Genomic DNA, 14,336 nt, shown 5'->3' with positions numbered 1-14,336 from the left:
CGGCTATCCGAACTGCCTGGTCCCCGGAGTGTTCGGATACACGAGGTCACAGAAGATGGCAGTTTCGCGTGGTTCCGAGTCGAGCCGGAAAGACGGCGGGTCTCGTCGAGTGGTCGACCGAGGAAACTGAGTCACGCGACCTCGGCGATGCCGGAGCTTCGCCGAAATCGCGAGAGGAACAGCTTCTTCTGCCGATAAACGGTTGATCGGCCGCGAGGAGGGAATAGAGGACGGCTCGGCTACAGGAGAGCGCGGAGCAGGACGGGAGCGGCACGGGGTTGGCGAGAGGGCCGGAGGGTGGCCCGGGGACCGTGGCCGAATCCCGACGGAGAGGAGGCTCTTCCGAGAAAGAGTAACGAGGAGAGGAACCGGCTGATAAATCTGCGAAGCCAGGTGCGACGGAGAGCGAGGAAGAGAATCGATCGGTCCAACGAAAAACGGGGGCTGGCCGAGGGGGGTGGCGCACCCCGGTCCGCGATAGGTGAAAAAGGTGCGGCCGCAAAACGGCGCGGAGAGAGATTCGAAAAAAATTACACGATAAACACACGAGAGGAGAGCCGATAATAAGAAAGGGACGGCCGGGGATCAGCCCGGAGAGAAAGACTTCGGCTGGCTGGCTGGCTGGTCTGGCAGCGAGGGGGCAAACGGGGGGCTCTCTCTTGGCCCCCGGGGGACAAGGACGGCGGTGGGACCGGGACGGAGGGAGAGAGAGAGCGAGAAAAAGCGAGAGAGAGAGAGAGAGAGAGAAAAGAAGAGAGGAGAAGAGGGAGAGAGAGAAGGTTGCCGGGTCTCCCCGACTCATAACTCGGCAGGTGGTGGGAGAACGCCCTTGACTCGGACTCTCGGCTGGCGGGGGAGGAGTGGGACCACGGCGCGGCCTTGAGTCGGCCCGTCTCGTTCTTCGACAGCGTTTCTCAATCTCGCAGTCTCGTCGGGGGTCTGCCGGCTGGGTCTCGGCTCCGTGACGCTCGAGGAAACTTGTAATCGACGCTCCGAACGAGAGACCAACAGAGAAAGAAAAAGAGAGAGAGAGAGAGAGAGAGAGAGAGAGAGAGAGAGAGAGAGTGACGGAGGAAACAAAGAGAGGGAAAGGAAGAGACAGTTGGACCGATGACGACAACATCGACGACGACGAAGACGACGACGACGACGACGACGACGACGACGACGACGGAACACGCCGGTTGGCAGGCTGCGATGGTAGGGTCAGGTGGCCGACATTGTTTTCGTGACATTCCTATGCTATTCGTGTTTTCGCGGTCACGTCTTCTCCCTTTCTCTGTCCGGCTGTCTGTCTCCGAACGGACGGAGACCGCGCCGGGGATCGATCATGCACCGGTGATCTCTGTTTTCCAACTCCCGTGAGTCATCCGTCTACCAGCTAAGGCTTAACCATGCCGGAGGTTTCGCAAGACGCGGTTCCCTCCGACACCGGGAACGTCGCTGGATTTCGGTGCTTCGAGCCTCCTGCAGACTTCGAATCTAACGTCGGGAGTTTTGGTTCGCATCGAGGACTGACCCTCCGAGTCCTGGGTACAGTAGATTCGACGTCGAGATTCAAGCGAACAGTTTCATTCATTGGTTCGAAATTGGCCAACGAATGCGACGCTTGTCTCTCCGGTTGTTCTTCGATGAGGCTTCAACGGCGACTATTTTCTGTTTGGAACCATTTTCGACATCGATGCGATGACTTAGTCTGACCTGATATTGCAGTTCCAAGTACTCAAGGGAAATTGGTATACTTTTTCGAACAAGATCACTAAACTGAACATCTGTAAACCTTTTTCTGGAGGTGTTTTTTTGAAAAGGGTTTATTCATTCACCGCTTGTAACAACGTGAAGATCGACGATAGGATGTGCGTGCAAATTTTAAGAGGGTGGAGCTACCCTCTTGACCCTACAGTCTAGGAACAACTGATGGCGAAAGTACTTACTGACGGGAAGTAAGCCTTGAACAGCGTCGAATGACCTTGAATGACCTTCGAAGTACAAGGTATCGACGGATTTGTCTTGCGGTCTACCATCCTACGTAAGTCACAGCGCAGGATTACGTAGACAGAAGCAAAGCTCGTCGATACGTCGACTACCATCGTCGGGAATAGCGAAAAGGCCCCCCGAGAGTCACGCACCGTCTGGACGCAGTCTAGGATCGCAGCGGGCGGACAGCGAAATAGCGTCAAAGAGAAAGAGCCGAGACGGCGGCGGAATCCTCCGGACGAAAGCTAATCATCCCCGGCGCGAATCGGCAGTCACGCGGGGACCTCTCGAAACGAGTCGTCGGGCTAAAGGAGGGTTCAAGGTTCATGAACTTGCCACGACGATCGTCGCGACGGCTCTTACGAGCTTGGCTCGCAGGAGTAACGAGAAGCCGCCGGTTCTCGCGGTGTGCTCTACGTACTGGTTTCTCTCGTGTCGTGGTCACGTGACGCGAAATTCCTTTTCGACACGGGGAACAGGCTAAGAGAGAAGAGAGGGAGAGGGCAGCGAGACGACGGGGAGACGGTGGGGGCAGCAGCATCCACCTCGAAAAAAACATTCCGATGCGCTGATTGCATCTACCGGTGCATCGGGAGGCGGCGGAGGTGCTAATCGGGTTACCCGAGTCTCCTTGAGGAGGCGCGGACCGAGAGAGGACCGGAGCCAGGACCGAGCCAGGAGGACCGAGCCGATCTCGGGGACCGGCCACGAAACGAGCGCCTGGCCGCCGCCTCTCGGCGCCGCGCGACGCAAAAATAATTCATAATCTCTCGGTGCTCGGGAACGTAAACACGACGAAAATCGACGAAAATCGACGCCAAGCTACGCCGGAGTCCGACAGACCGAGGCCCGGCGCGCGCGCGCGCGACGCAGTCCTCGCGACGATTGATCGGGCCCCGGTCGCGGGTAATTGGCGTAATCACGGAGCCGGCAGCCGGGTAACTCCTTTTTCGGGTGGCGGACGGTTTAAAATTACACGCGGCCCGCAACTGGGTCGAGACCTGGCCCGCGATCCATCGACGGCGAAACGTTTTTTCGCGTTCGCTTTCGCAACCGGGCCCGCAGCCCCAACCCCGATTCTGGTCCCGATCCCGATCCCTGTCATTTCGCGTGATTATCGATGGAGACGCGAGACCGAGCAACGACTACCGATTTCGGTCGGCGGACAGATACGATCGCGATCCAACGATCCAGACGCAGCCGGTTATTAGATCCTCTGTCCTGGATTCGTTTCGTACGGGCGAGCGTCGTGTTTTGTAAGTACGAATGTCCATACGCGCTTCGGATCGTCGTCCGAGGAATAGAGCTGTACCGCGGCTGATCACTGTAATCAGCGCGGCTTAAAAACTAGCTGCGCGTTCTGGGCAGACGATTTAACCGGGAGTCGGTGCGACTCGGTCTGCAGGCTGCCCCGTGGGGCACTCGCTGGCCCCTGAAATTGAAAGCGAAAGCTGCGAAGCCACGCCCGCGATCGGACATTCGGAACAGAGGGGTTGCTTCGTCGGGACATCGAGCATCTTATTTTTCCCCGGTCTTTTACAGTTCTTCGGGGACGAAGAACGTTCGTTGGTTACGTCCGCTTGAAACGCGGGAGCAAGATAGCCACGCCCACTTGGGACTTCTAAAGAGAAAGCCGAAATGCTTCTCCTGCGTGGAGAGATTGGAAGTATTTCAATTTTTCTTTTGTATCTTTTAGAGCGCGTTGCTCTCTAGAGTCGTTTCGACTACTCTTACGATATCAAAAATATTCGTCGCTGAAGTCTGGTTTAGTCTCGGGAGCGACCAAGCCACGCCTACCAAAGTCGATTTCTTCGTCCCAACCAGAATTAAATTAAAGAAGTCAGGAGCAAGGATGCCACGCCTCTAGTCGGACCAGTCGCTTTCTGCTCGTTTAAATTTTTCCTCTCAAGAGCTATTCTCTATCTTCTTATCCACTGAATTCTAACATTCGACTAGAATCCGCCCCCCCCCCCCACAAAAAAGATATCAGAAGTAAGAAAATCAAGCCTGCTCAGGGATTAACATTCTGCTCCTTAGGGTAACTTAGTCGCACTTAGGGCAGGGTGTCCTCCGTTGCTCGTCGACATCTAGAGGCAGGTTTAGATGATGGATCAACGGTGATCCAGGGAAGATCGCAGGAAAAAACCAGACCAGCATCGGCGGTCCCCGGAAGGTGAAATTAAGGAAGTTGAGAACAAAACGCGGCTCGTCTGCCAGAAGCGTCTGCAAGGCTAAAGGAGCGGGAGAGTGTGTATCCGTGGAAGAAGGAGAGGCGTAAAGGGAGAGCGGACGGACCGCGAAAGGAGACGTAGACACGGGAAAAAGCGAGGGAAGGAGAGAAAGAGAGGAGAAGAGAGGAGAAGAGACTGGAGAGTAAGAAGAAGACGAAGCGAGGATCGTTGAAACGAGACGGTGGATGGAAGGATAGACCGAGAGGGTCGAATACACCTTGGAGAAAGATGTTCCGAACGATGGAGAAGAAGAAAGAGAAGACTCTCCGTCGAGACCAACCCGAGGAAGAAGAACAGCGGAGAGGGGGGGGGGGCTAGTAGAAGAGTTGGTCCATACAGGCACGAGAGAGGGTATATACGACGCACCGAACACCCTTTATACTTTATTTTGCCCCGACGCGAAATACCGGCTGACAGTTACTCCCTCGAACGAAATAAAAGGTGGGCATCCTTCTCTCACGGAAGAGAGGAGCAACTCGGAGGAACTTCCACTTGGCCTACTACTCCACTCCACGGAGCAGCTCGCCACGGACGAGCTACCGGGGGCTTTTCTTTTTACGCGAGCCACTTCCTGCTCGAACTTTGTTTTTCTTTCTTGTCCCTCGCCCCCGTCGTACCCTGCGCTTCTTCCTTCCTTTCTTTCCTTTCCTTTCCTTTCCTTTCGTTTCGTTCTTTTCCTTTCTTGTTGTTGCTCGACCGGGGCCCCAAGGATTATGCAACGTATAACGGACGAACGTCTAAACAAGCAAACGACCACCAAATCCACCCAGATCGTCCCGTAGACACACATACACCAAGTAGAATCTGCCCGGTTCAGAATCGCTGAACAGCCTGTTCGCGACTTCTACTTCTGCCCGATTGTTTAGGGATCTTTCTACTTGGTTGACTTGGCAATTAGAAGAACGATTCTGCTGGTACCGGTGATGGCACTGATCTCTGTCTCTTGCGAATCGCATCTGCAAGTAATTAAAGAACTATCGCTATGATCATTCATTCATTAACAATCTAGTGGTCGTCGATAAGCACGTTTTCAAATTGATTCGCAGATCGATGACATTTAACTAAAAATTATCTTCCTGAACGGACACACTGTTTGTGGCTGTGCAACAACGATAACAGACGAACTTTTCCAATCATTTCGAAAAACAGAGAAGTGCAACGTACGTATACCAAGTCTAATGGAGCGCGATAGAGTTATGCATTTATAACTAAAATAAATCTATAACCAAAATAAAATATAACTAAATAAAGAATACAAATCTTTGAAGAATTTGGAAATCATATTGGATCACGTTCAATTCGGAGCAACTGTTAAGAGAAGAAATAAATATATGCATCTCCTGTAGCTTGCAATCGATGCAGACAATTTTCCGCCAATATATCAACTATCCAGAACTTGTTAGAATTACAGAAGTAAGACAAACATTTTCATCCAGCATCTCAGAATCGACTCGCAGGATTTCTATTTCGCACAACGATGCACAAACCTGGATCAATTTTCTTAATCCAAGATCTGATCTGAAACTTTCAACGTGCTTCTATACAAAACCAACGATTCCGACACACTGTTTCGCTCCCGCAGCAGAGATCAAGCACATCTAGCCGAACACCCTGTATATCCGCAGGTCTCCCCCGCGTTTGCTAAACTTCTCCCCGGTTCGCAGCATCCCCTCTGCGTCCCCCTACCATGCGAGTTGGTAACCCACACGATCCCATGCCATCCCCACCCCCGTTTCGTCTCGGTGGGCCTCGAGCCATTGGATTTGCGTTTCGAAAGTGGCCGCGCGCTAAACCGACCGACGCGCCCGAACGAAGTTAGCCTTAATTCGATCTTCGGCCGGCCGGATAAGTTTGTTTGGAAACGCGATCGTTCCAATTGCATAAATTAACAAGGCACCGAATTCAAACGGGTTAAGCCGGCCCATTACCGGGGGACACACACCGGTTCCCTCCTTTCTCGCTCGAGCTCGGTTCCCTCGGTTCTACATACTAGCGAGAGCTCTCCGCATAAGCTTTCTAAGCGTTGCTCAATTAGAAAGTGCTCTAAGCAGCGTCGGGATCCTGGACCTCGAACTTCGACGACAAGGAGGGTCGGTGGATAAAGGGCTACCGTCGGGATCGCTGGGCTTCACCGACCAGAACTCAAGTTTCACCGTCAACAGCACTAACCGACGGCTAGCCGAGGACGATCCCGTCGTCCCGCGACACGGTACAAGCTTGTACGCCAAGATGTTACGGTTTCGAGACCGCTGTTCGACGCAGCAAAGTTGTTTTCGAGGTCCTCCAACTATTGGCCCTCCTAAGATTCGTCTTGCCCCACGATCATAATTGCGTTCTCTTTCCTCGATCGCCTTCCCAATGTTTGTCCGCTTGCATACTTCACTTTCGATTCAGACAAATTGTTACAAGAAAACAATTTATCCCTGTCTAATTGGTTTCGTATTTCATGACGGTCTAGTAATCTGTTCTTCGAAAGAATATATTGATAATTATACCGATGATCAAGCTCCGGATCGAACCTTGACTAGTTGTGTGTCATCCTTAAAACTGCTTCATCCGTGTGTGTTCGCAGCGATTTCTGTAGTTCAGATGATACAGCAGGTATAGATCCGTGGTATGAATTCGCAGAGCCGATGGAACACTTCGTGTCCTAAAACAAATCAGCAGTAATTATCATAAAGTGTTGTAAACGCGGGATACGGTGGGTTTACAAGAAAAATAGCACCGCGAAGCATCTCCGGAAGGGTTGAAGCAAGAGTTCGACCAGCAAAATGCAGATCGACAAATAATTAAGTTGATCATGAATCAAGGAAGCCTGGCTTATATCAGTTGGTTGACGGCCGGCAAATGGTAATTCTACGTTTCCAGATTCACTTTCGAGTACCATTTAACCTGTTGCTGGGGGGATGCGGGAGGGAAGGAGGGACGAAGGCAAGGGGTTATTCGTCGGAATGGCTGATATGAACCTCGATAGGTTTAATCCGACGACAAGCGAGCCCGGTGAATATTATGCGAAGGTTCTTTGTGCTCGGCGCGGTTGTCCCCATCGACCGGAGAGGAAGAGAATCGTAACAAGTTCCATCGCAAGAACATTGTGTCCTCCAGCATCCCCCCTCCCCCGACGCTTCAATCCTTTCCTCCATCCCTGTTTACACCCTCGTTGCACACGAATCACAAGAACCAACCCCTTATCGCCGGGAACGGTAGTTCGGACGATTACGATTGAATTATTCATGCAATTTCGTTAACCACGCTCGGCGCTGCCCGCCGATTACGCCTCGAAACGCTATCACCGGCCACTGATTAACTACCGTCGAGCCGCTAATGGGCTGTTTAACGTTTCGGTAGGATCCCGATGATTTTTTTCGCCGATCGATCGCTCCCGTGCGGCTGGAGCGTAGATCAGAGTCGTCTATTCGCGGATCTATTCGAGCCGAGTCTTTCAAGACGTGACCTTGAGGAAGTAGATCATCCTAGGAGACCTCCTTAGTGTCGCGTTTCAACCATTCTCGTGTGTCTCCAATACCATTGGGAGCAATTCTTCGCATTCTCGAGTCGACCGTGCCACCGACTGATTCAACAGCGAAACTTCTGCCGAGTTCGATTATTGTTGACGAAAGACGATTCGGAGTAGGCGATCTAATTATTCAATTTCGTCTTTAGCAATGCGCACTGTAATCCAGTTGTTGATACGTAGATCATTCGTGAAGACAGAAGAGAGATCTGCGATGTAATAATCTGTCTTTCAAAAGATCTTCGTGCGAGATCTTTATGCGAGCATCGCTCTTTACGAAGAATTGAACACGCGTTCCCTCTGTCAAGAAGTTCGCGGTATGATCCAAGAATGAAAGCCTCGTTCAAGTTCTAAGTTCTGAAGTTTTAGAGAACCAGGAATGCTATCTACTTATGTCGATTCTACTCCAATCACGCAAGACTCGCATAATAATACACAACTGACAAGAGCAGACACTAACAACTGTAGCAATATAACAAGCGGTACCTAAAATCTTCCACCCAAAACCAGATGATAATCGACAGAACATTACCGCAGCAATTACGCGAGCAACGCAGAAGGGTTAAACAACCTGCAGTAGGTCAGCTTTTAATTACAGGTGTCTCCAAACAAGGTTGCACGGTTGTGCAAGGCCCTGTTTGGTCCTGCAGCTAGGCGACCGAAAGCCTTGTTGCTCGTCGAACCAGTCGATATTTCTCGCCTGGGGCTGACGGGAGGGGTAAGAGGGGCCCAGACCGGGGCCCCGAATCGAGGAGCGGGGACCGCGACGAATCGTGTGAGCGTCACGCCGCGACAATCCTTGCGGACTTAGGCTGTCCTTGGGGGATTATTAGCCGAACTGATACGACTCGCGAGAATCGATCAGGGGCCGCAGCGTGTGTGGATCCCCGCGCTTTGTTTTCGCTGAGAAAGGAACCCGAAGAGAGCCCCACAGAGCGCGCAGAATCCGCAGGAGAGAGAGAGAGAGAGTCCCTCTCCCAGAGTCTGTCAAACTCTGTTTATACGTAGTCGGCTCGTTCGCCTCTTGCACACAGGCAAGCGCACACGCAGGCTGCTACCTGCCAATGAAACGCCTGCCGACCTTCGAATCGGCAGCCGACCGTTTTTGTGCCCCGGCAAAGGCAGTAGCTTCGTGCTCTCCGGGCCTGGGGACTACGGTTTTCGAGCGCGCGGTATCTAAACGACGCCGACGGCCAGAAGAACTTATGAGCAGAGATGGGGAAAACTGCCCGCTAGTCGGCACACAATCGGCCAGATGAAATTCAGGAAGATACGCGCACGTAAATTACTGCGGACACCGAAAATCCTTTCGTGTAAGCCAGAGTCCACGACAGCGACACAGTCCACTCTAGAAATCAAAATCGTCTGTTAGTAATTCCTCCGTTCGGGCCTCGATTAGATCTACTGAAAACATAGGTTTCGAGTATTTAGTTTCTTCTGTCCCTCGAGTCAAATCGATACATTTTTCATTGGCCGCTTCGGAAGACGAAACTTGGATCTGTCTGGATCCATCGTTCGAAACAGTTTCATCAAAAACTGAATGGAACTGTTGGATCTGAGGGGTGGGTGTAGAGTTTGGAGAAGTATGTTCGAAAATGTTAACGAGGGAAGCGATAAGAAGTAATTTGAATTGATCCAATTATGATTCAAAGATATCCGCCCTTTAAGGGTACTATTCCCTACTATCTTTTTGCTTCGTTTTCAAAGAAGAAACTTACTATAAGTTACTTTCGTGTTTAACTTTATATTCTACTGATTTCTACCGTTATGCAAATTTGATACCGAGGAACAAATTAGAAAGTAGGGTACGAATGAGACCTAAAGATACTTACAACAATTATAATTCTGTCCAACCAGGAATGTTAGCATTCGCAGCATTTACCATCATGTTCAGCTTGAGTCGACGTCCCTGTACCTGGAAAATTAATGTTTCATTAATTCCTGCACGTTGTGTATTCGTTTACATCAGTCTGTTAAATATGTTAACAGCAATTACGATCGTTATTAACCTATTTGCAATTATTTTGCACAATGATAATGATAAATTGTTTCCCAACGCTTTTCAGATTTTCTCGATGCAGCTGTTTCAATTCGGAAAATTTAAACTTACGAAGCAAATAGCTAGACAAAGCGTCGATTGCCATAATGAGAAAAACGATGCAAATTTTGGCGATCCAGAGGAGCTTTCAATTAACAAGAGTTGCGAATCCGATTTCGCGACTGCGTGGTCGCGCTCGCATTCTGTTATCTCTCCCGCAAATCGGTCTTTGTTCGACGGAAGGTCGTCGCCGGTAGTTTCGAACAGAGGCGATGAATTTCCCTACTTAGAGAGTTTATTCTGGTCTGAAGGGACCGAATAAGAGGAAGCAACAGGTGAGAACTGTTAGTACCAAAATTGTGTGTACTTAAACACCGGCGATTCAAAGTTTAACGAGTCCAATTTCGCCGGCGTTCGAGCGGCAACCGGCGTCGGTTCTCCGGCGTTGGGTTCTACGAGTGTTTTTTTTTTTTCGAAAAAAATACACGCGCGAATATCAGCCATCGACGAGCATAATTAAATCTCTCTCTCGGTGGTGTTCGGGATTCTCGAGAGGTTCCTGGCCCGAGAGAAGTCCGCGACCTGCACGTCTTCGTCCCGACACGGTCCGATGGGAACGAAAACGAAAATTAGCTGGGCGACGAGCACGATAATTGCGCGGGAGCGTGGCCATCGAGAAACCACGGAATGCTCGCTAAAGGGTGGAACGCGGACGCGCATTGTAAATTAATAGGACCCTAATGAAGCCCATTTTATACCGGGCCGCGTGTACCTCGTTGGGAATTTTTATATGGACAACGATCCGTCGACTGGTTCGTTCTTCGTTGATTCTTCGTCGAGGGAGAAAAACAGAGGGGGGAGAGAGTAGGTTCATCTCGCGCGAAAAACGGGCTGTCAACTCCACCGAACTGATTGTTAATTAGCAGTAAATTGTTTTTGCGTCCGCGAGCTAGACAAACTGTTTTCCTTCGGCTACTTTTCACCCTTGAACGTTTCGCTCCGCAACTCTAGCCAATTGTCTCCAACAGTGTTTTGTGCTGGAAAAATTCGATTGAACATTCATTGTTTGCTGACGGTTGCATGTTTCGGATGACTTGATTCTTAGTTGAGAATTATACGTTTGAGGAAAGCCCATAGATACCAATGTTCGACGATATATGTGTACGTCCTACGGAGCAGAATGGTCACCGATAGGGCGGAGGACGAAACGTGCCATTAATCAGCCGGAAATTTTCTGTACATTCCTTTCTAATCAAATTAAGAAAACTGCACTGAAACTGCTGTCATTTTGCCATTAATTCTTGAGTCAATGACAGTACTACATTGTCATAGTAAAATCATCCTAGTACACGCTTCTTCTAGTTTCCATTAACCCTTGGACTGCGGTGTACCGTAACTGAAAACTGTAAACATTTAGCGATGCCAAGCTAAAATAATTCACAATTAAATTGTGGAAACTCAGTCGTTTGAGTTTAGCCCTTTAATAGCATCTTGGACGAATCCAGCAAAATACTCCGTACACCAATTTTCGCTGATGCATTGTAAAATATTTGCAAACATGAAGTTTCTTCAATTTCCTCTGCACGTACATGTCACACAATATATAAAGTATCACGCTCGAATCTTTCTAAAAGTTCCATAAAAATGTACAAAATACTCTTAGATATAATGATTTAGGACTAGGATATCCACATATATTCCGAATAAATTGAAGCAACTCCATATTTGCAACTATGTTTGCAGAAAATTTTGTTGAATCATAAAAACAGGATGCCACATCAGGGTTGATGAAAGAGCATTGCCGTGCACCAAACAAAATTCTTTGAGATACAAAACGCATTTGGTACAGGATCATTTCAAGGTCATGGTAAAGCACATCGTTAAACGCGTTTCGACCTCGCCTATTTAATGATAAACAAAGAAATAGGTCGTTCTCCGGAGACGTGCATCCTCCTTGAAACACGATAACTTTCTCTCCAAGTATTCCCTTGTACCTGCAGGAATAACAAAGTTATTAGATGCGGCAGAATTACACGGCGCATCCTATGCGTTCGCAGTCAAAGGGTTAAGGTACAAAGGAGAAAAATGATTCTGCACCTTTGAAACGTCAGAATGAATTTTGCCGAGCCATTTTACCGGGTCGCGGTAAATGCAGGGTCTACGGAAAAGGACTCGGACGACGGAAGCATTACATTATCAGACAAACAGCGAGCCGGTTTAATCGCGTATCGGCAATTTTCGTCTACATCGAGCCAGACTCGGCCGGAAACCTTTTAATTTCTCTCGCGATGCTCAGACTAGCCCCGTCCTATCGGCCCGAAGGGTGAGAGCCATTGATTTGTCTCGCTTGCGCGGTCGGTGCACGTTTCGAGCGTCGATTTTGTTGATCGTCTAGTGATATAGGGCAAACGAATTGTGATCGAAAAAAAAAAAACTGTAGAAGCGTCATTAATTTAATTGGTCGATTAAAATAACGTTAGTGAACCAGAGGGCGAAATCGGGTAAGAGACGTTGTGTAAAATAGTGAACGAGAGAGAAGAAAAAAGAAAGAGAGAGAGAGAGACAAGGAGAGAAGAGGAAAGAAACAAACCAGGTCCAATTTTTATAAGGCGAAACGATGTCAATGTAGAAAACGAGGCGAAGCAGAGGGCAATGAGACAAAAGACACTAAATCAAATATACGTATTATTAAGGGTCGTCGACAGCGATCGCGGGTTGAGAAGGGGAACGGGGGGACGAAGGAAAGAGAGGAGAGGAGAGGATCGAGCGAGAGCGAAAATGAGTTGTTCCGTTCAGGTTTCCGTTACCACGCCGATTTACCAACTGTTGTGCACAGAACAAACCCGATGTGTCACGGGTGCTCCGAAATTTGCAGACATCTTCCACGCTCTACCGAAGAATACGTAATTCAGTGTGACTTATAGAGAAGAATAGCGTGCGTCCGTGCATGAAAGAGTGTGTGCGCATACGAGTAATTATATGTACGATTTTAATGACTGTTTCAAACTCGTTCTGAGAAGTATCGATAAGAGAATTTCGCGCGGGCAACCCGAGGATCCTCCGGAGGGGGATTGGAAGAAAGAGAAGGGTGGCGGGAACCGCGAAGAATGAGTTTTCTTTTTCGTTCTCCGCCGGTTTTCCTCGTTTTCGAGCGAGACGGAAACGGTTTCCCGCCGAGAGAGCCGCATACGCTTCCACATTTTTAATTAGAATAACCGTTGCTTCGGCTAGCCGCGCTGCGTAACTAATTACGGAGCCTGCTTTTCAAAGATTCGCGGAATATTTTTGATACGTTGAATTATATACGAGAGCACCAGGGGGGCTGGCCAGGCCGCTGCTGCTGCGCGCGTTTCAGGTAATCATTTCACATAATCATTATTATTCGACGTCGCCCGTCGTGCTTCAGCGGGGAACGATAATCAGGCCTCGCCTGGGGACACCGGCGTTTGCTTCTACAGGATGATTAAAGGAGGATTTTTTTCTGAACGTCGAGTCGGCCCGCGTTCCCGTTCTATGCCACCCGATGAAACAGCCCCGGTACAATCTTTGACTCGTTATTGACCAACCTCTATTAAGGAGCCGCGTAAATAATCATACCAGATTGAAAAGCCCGCGCTTGTTAGCAGGCTTTAACACTTGCGTTGAATATCTTTAGCCGAGGTCTACCAGTTTCCATTTAAACCGTACTGCTCTTGCGTTACAATCTGGATTTTCACAAATACGAATTTATACAAATCGAGCATCGAGTCGAGTTATATATATATATATATATATATTGTAGTTTACAATTGTAGTTTACAATTTAGCGCAGAAATGCCTTTGATAAATACTGTTTTATTTAGATTATGGATCTTTATACATCAATTGCAGATTTGTAAAGTAGCGCTACGTATTCTCCATTTTTACCGCGAGGATCTTTCGAATACCAAAATAGAGTTTCTCCGCAATTTGATTTCTATAAAACCGTCTATTTTACATTTGTTTTACAGTATTATCTATATTTACAGTATTTATCTGTATTTACAGTATCTTATGTCCAATATAGAGATTTGCTTATTAAAAGAGAGGCTAAATTTTCTAGTTAAAAATGATACTATTTATAACTCGGCCTGGTACAATAAAATTCAAGAGTGCATAGAACGTTTAAAAATTAACAAGACAGAGTGGAAGGATAGCAAGAGCTAAGAATAGCGAGGCAAATTCCTTGAAAACAAGGACATTGTTGAGCAAAGACCGCGAGGAACTTACTCCAGAATCTCGAGAAAAACGAAATCCCTTCATGAAATAAAAATGAGACCCGGGTAACAAGTCTGATAAAGTATTAACATTGATCACGAATATTATTTCGAGATTCTGAAGATCGTTCGATACTTGAAGGATTGAAGCTCGCTGGAACTGTTTCGCAGGTTTTAGGTCGCAGATTGCGGCCACGAGCGTTCAACAAAAAGTCCTAATTAATCATCCAGTATGTACAGAGAGAAAGAAAGAGGGGGAAAGAGAGAGAGAGAGAGAGGGAGGGGTGGGAATTTTATAAGAACAAAAACTTGAGACTAGTTTCACAGCATATGCGATCGAA

This window comes from Megalopta genalis, chromosome 10, assembly GCF_051020955.1.
Source record: "Megalopta genalis isolate 19385.01 chromosome 10, iyMegGena1_principal, whole genome shotgun sequence".
Lineage (NCBI taxonomy): Eukaryota > Metazoa > Arthropoda > Insecta > Hymenoptera > Halictidae > Megalopta > Megalopta genalis.
This window is presented reverse-complemented; position numbering follows the sequence as displayed.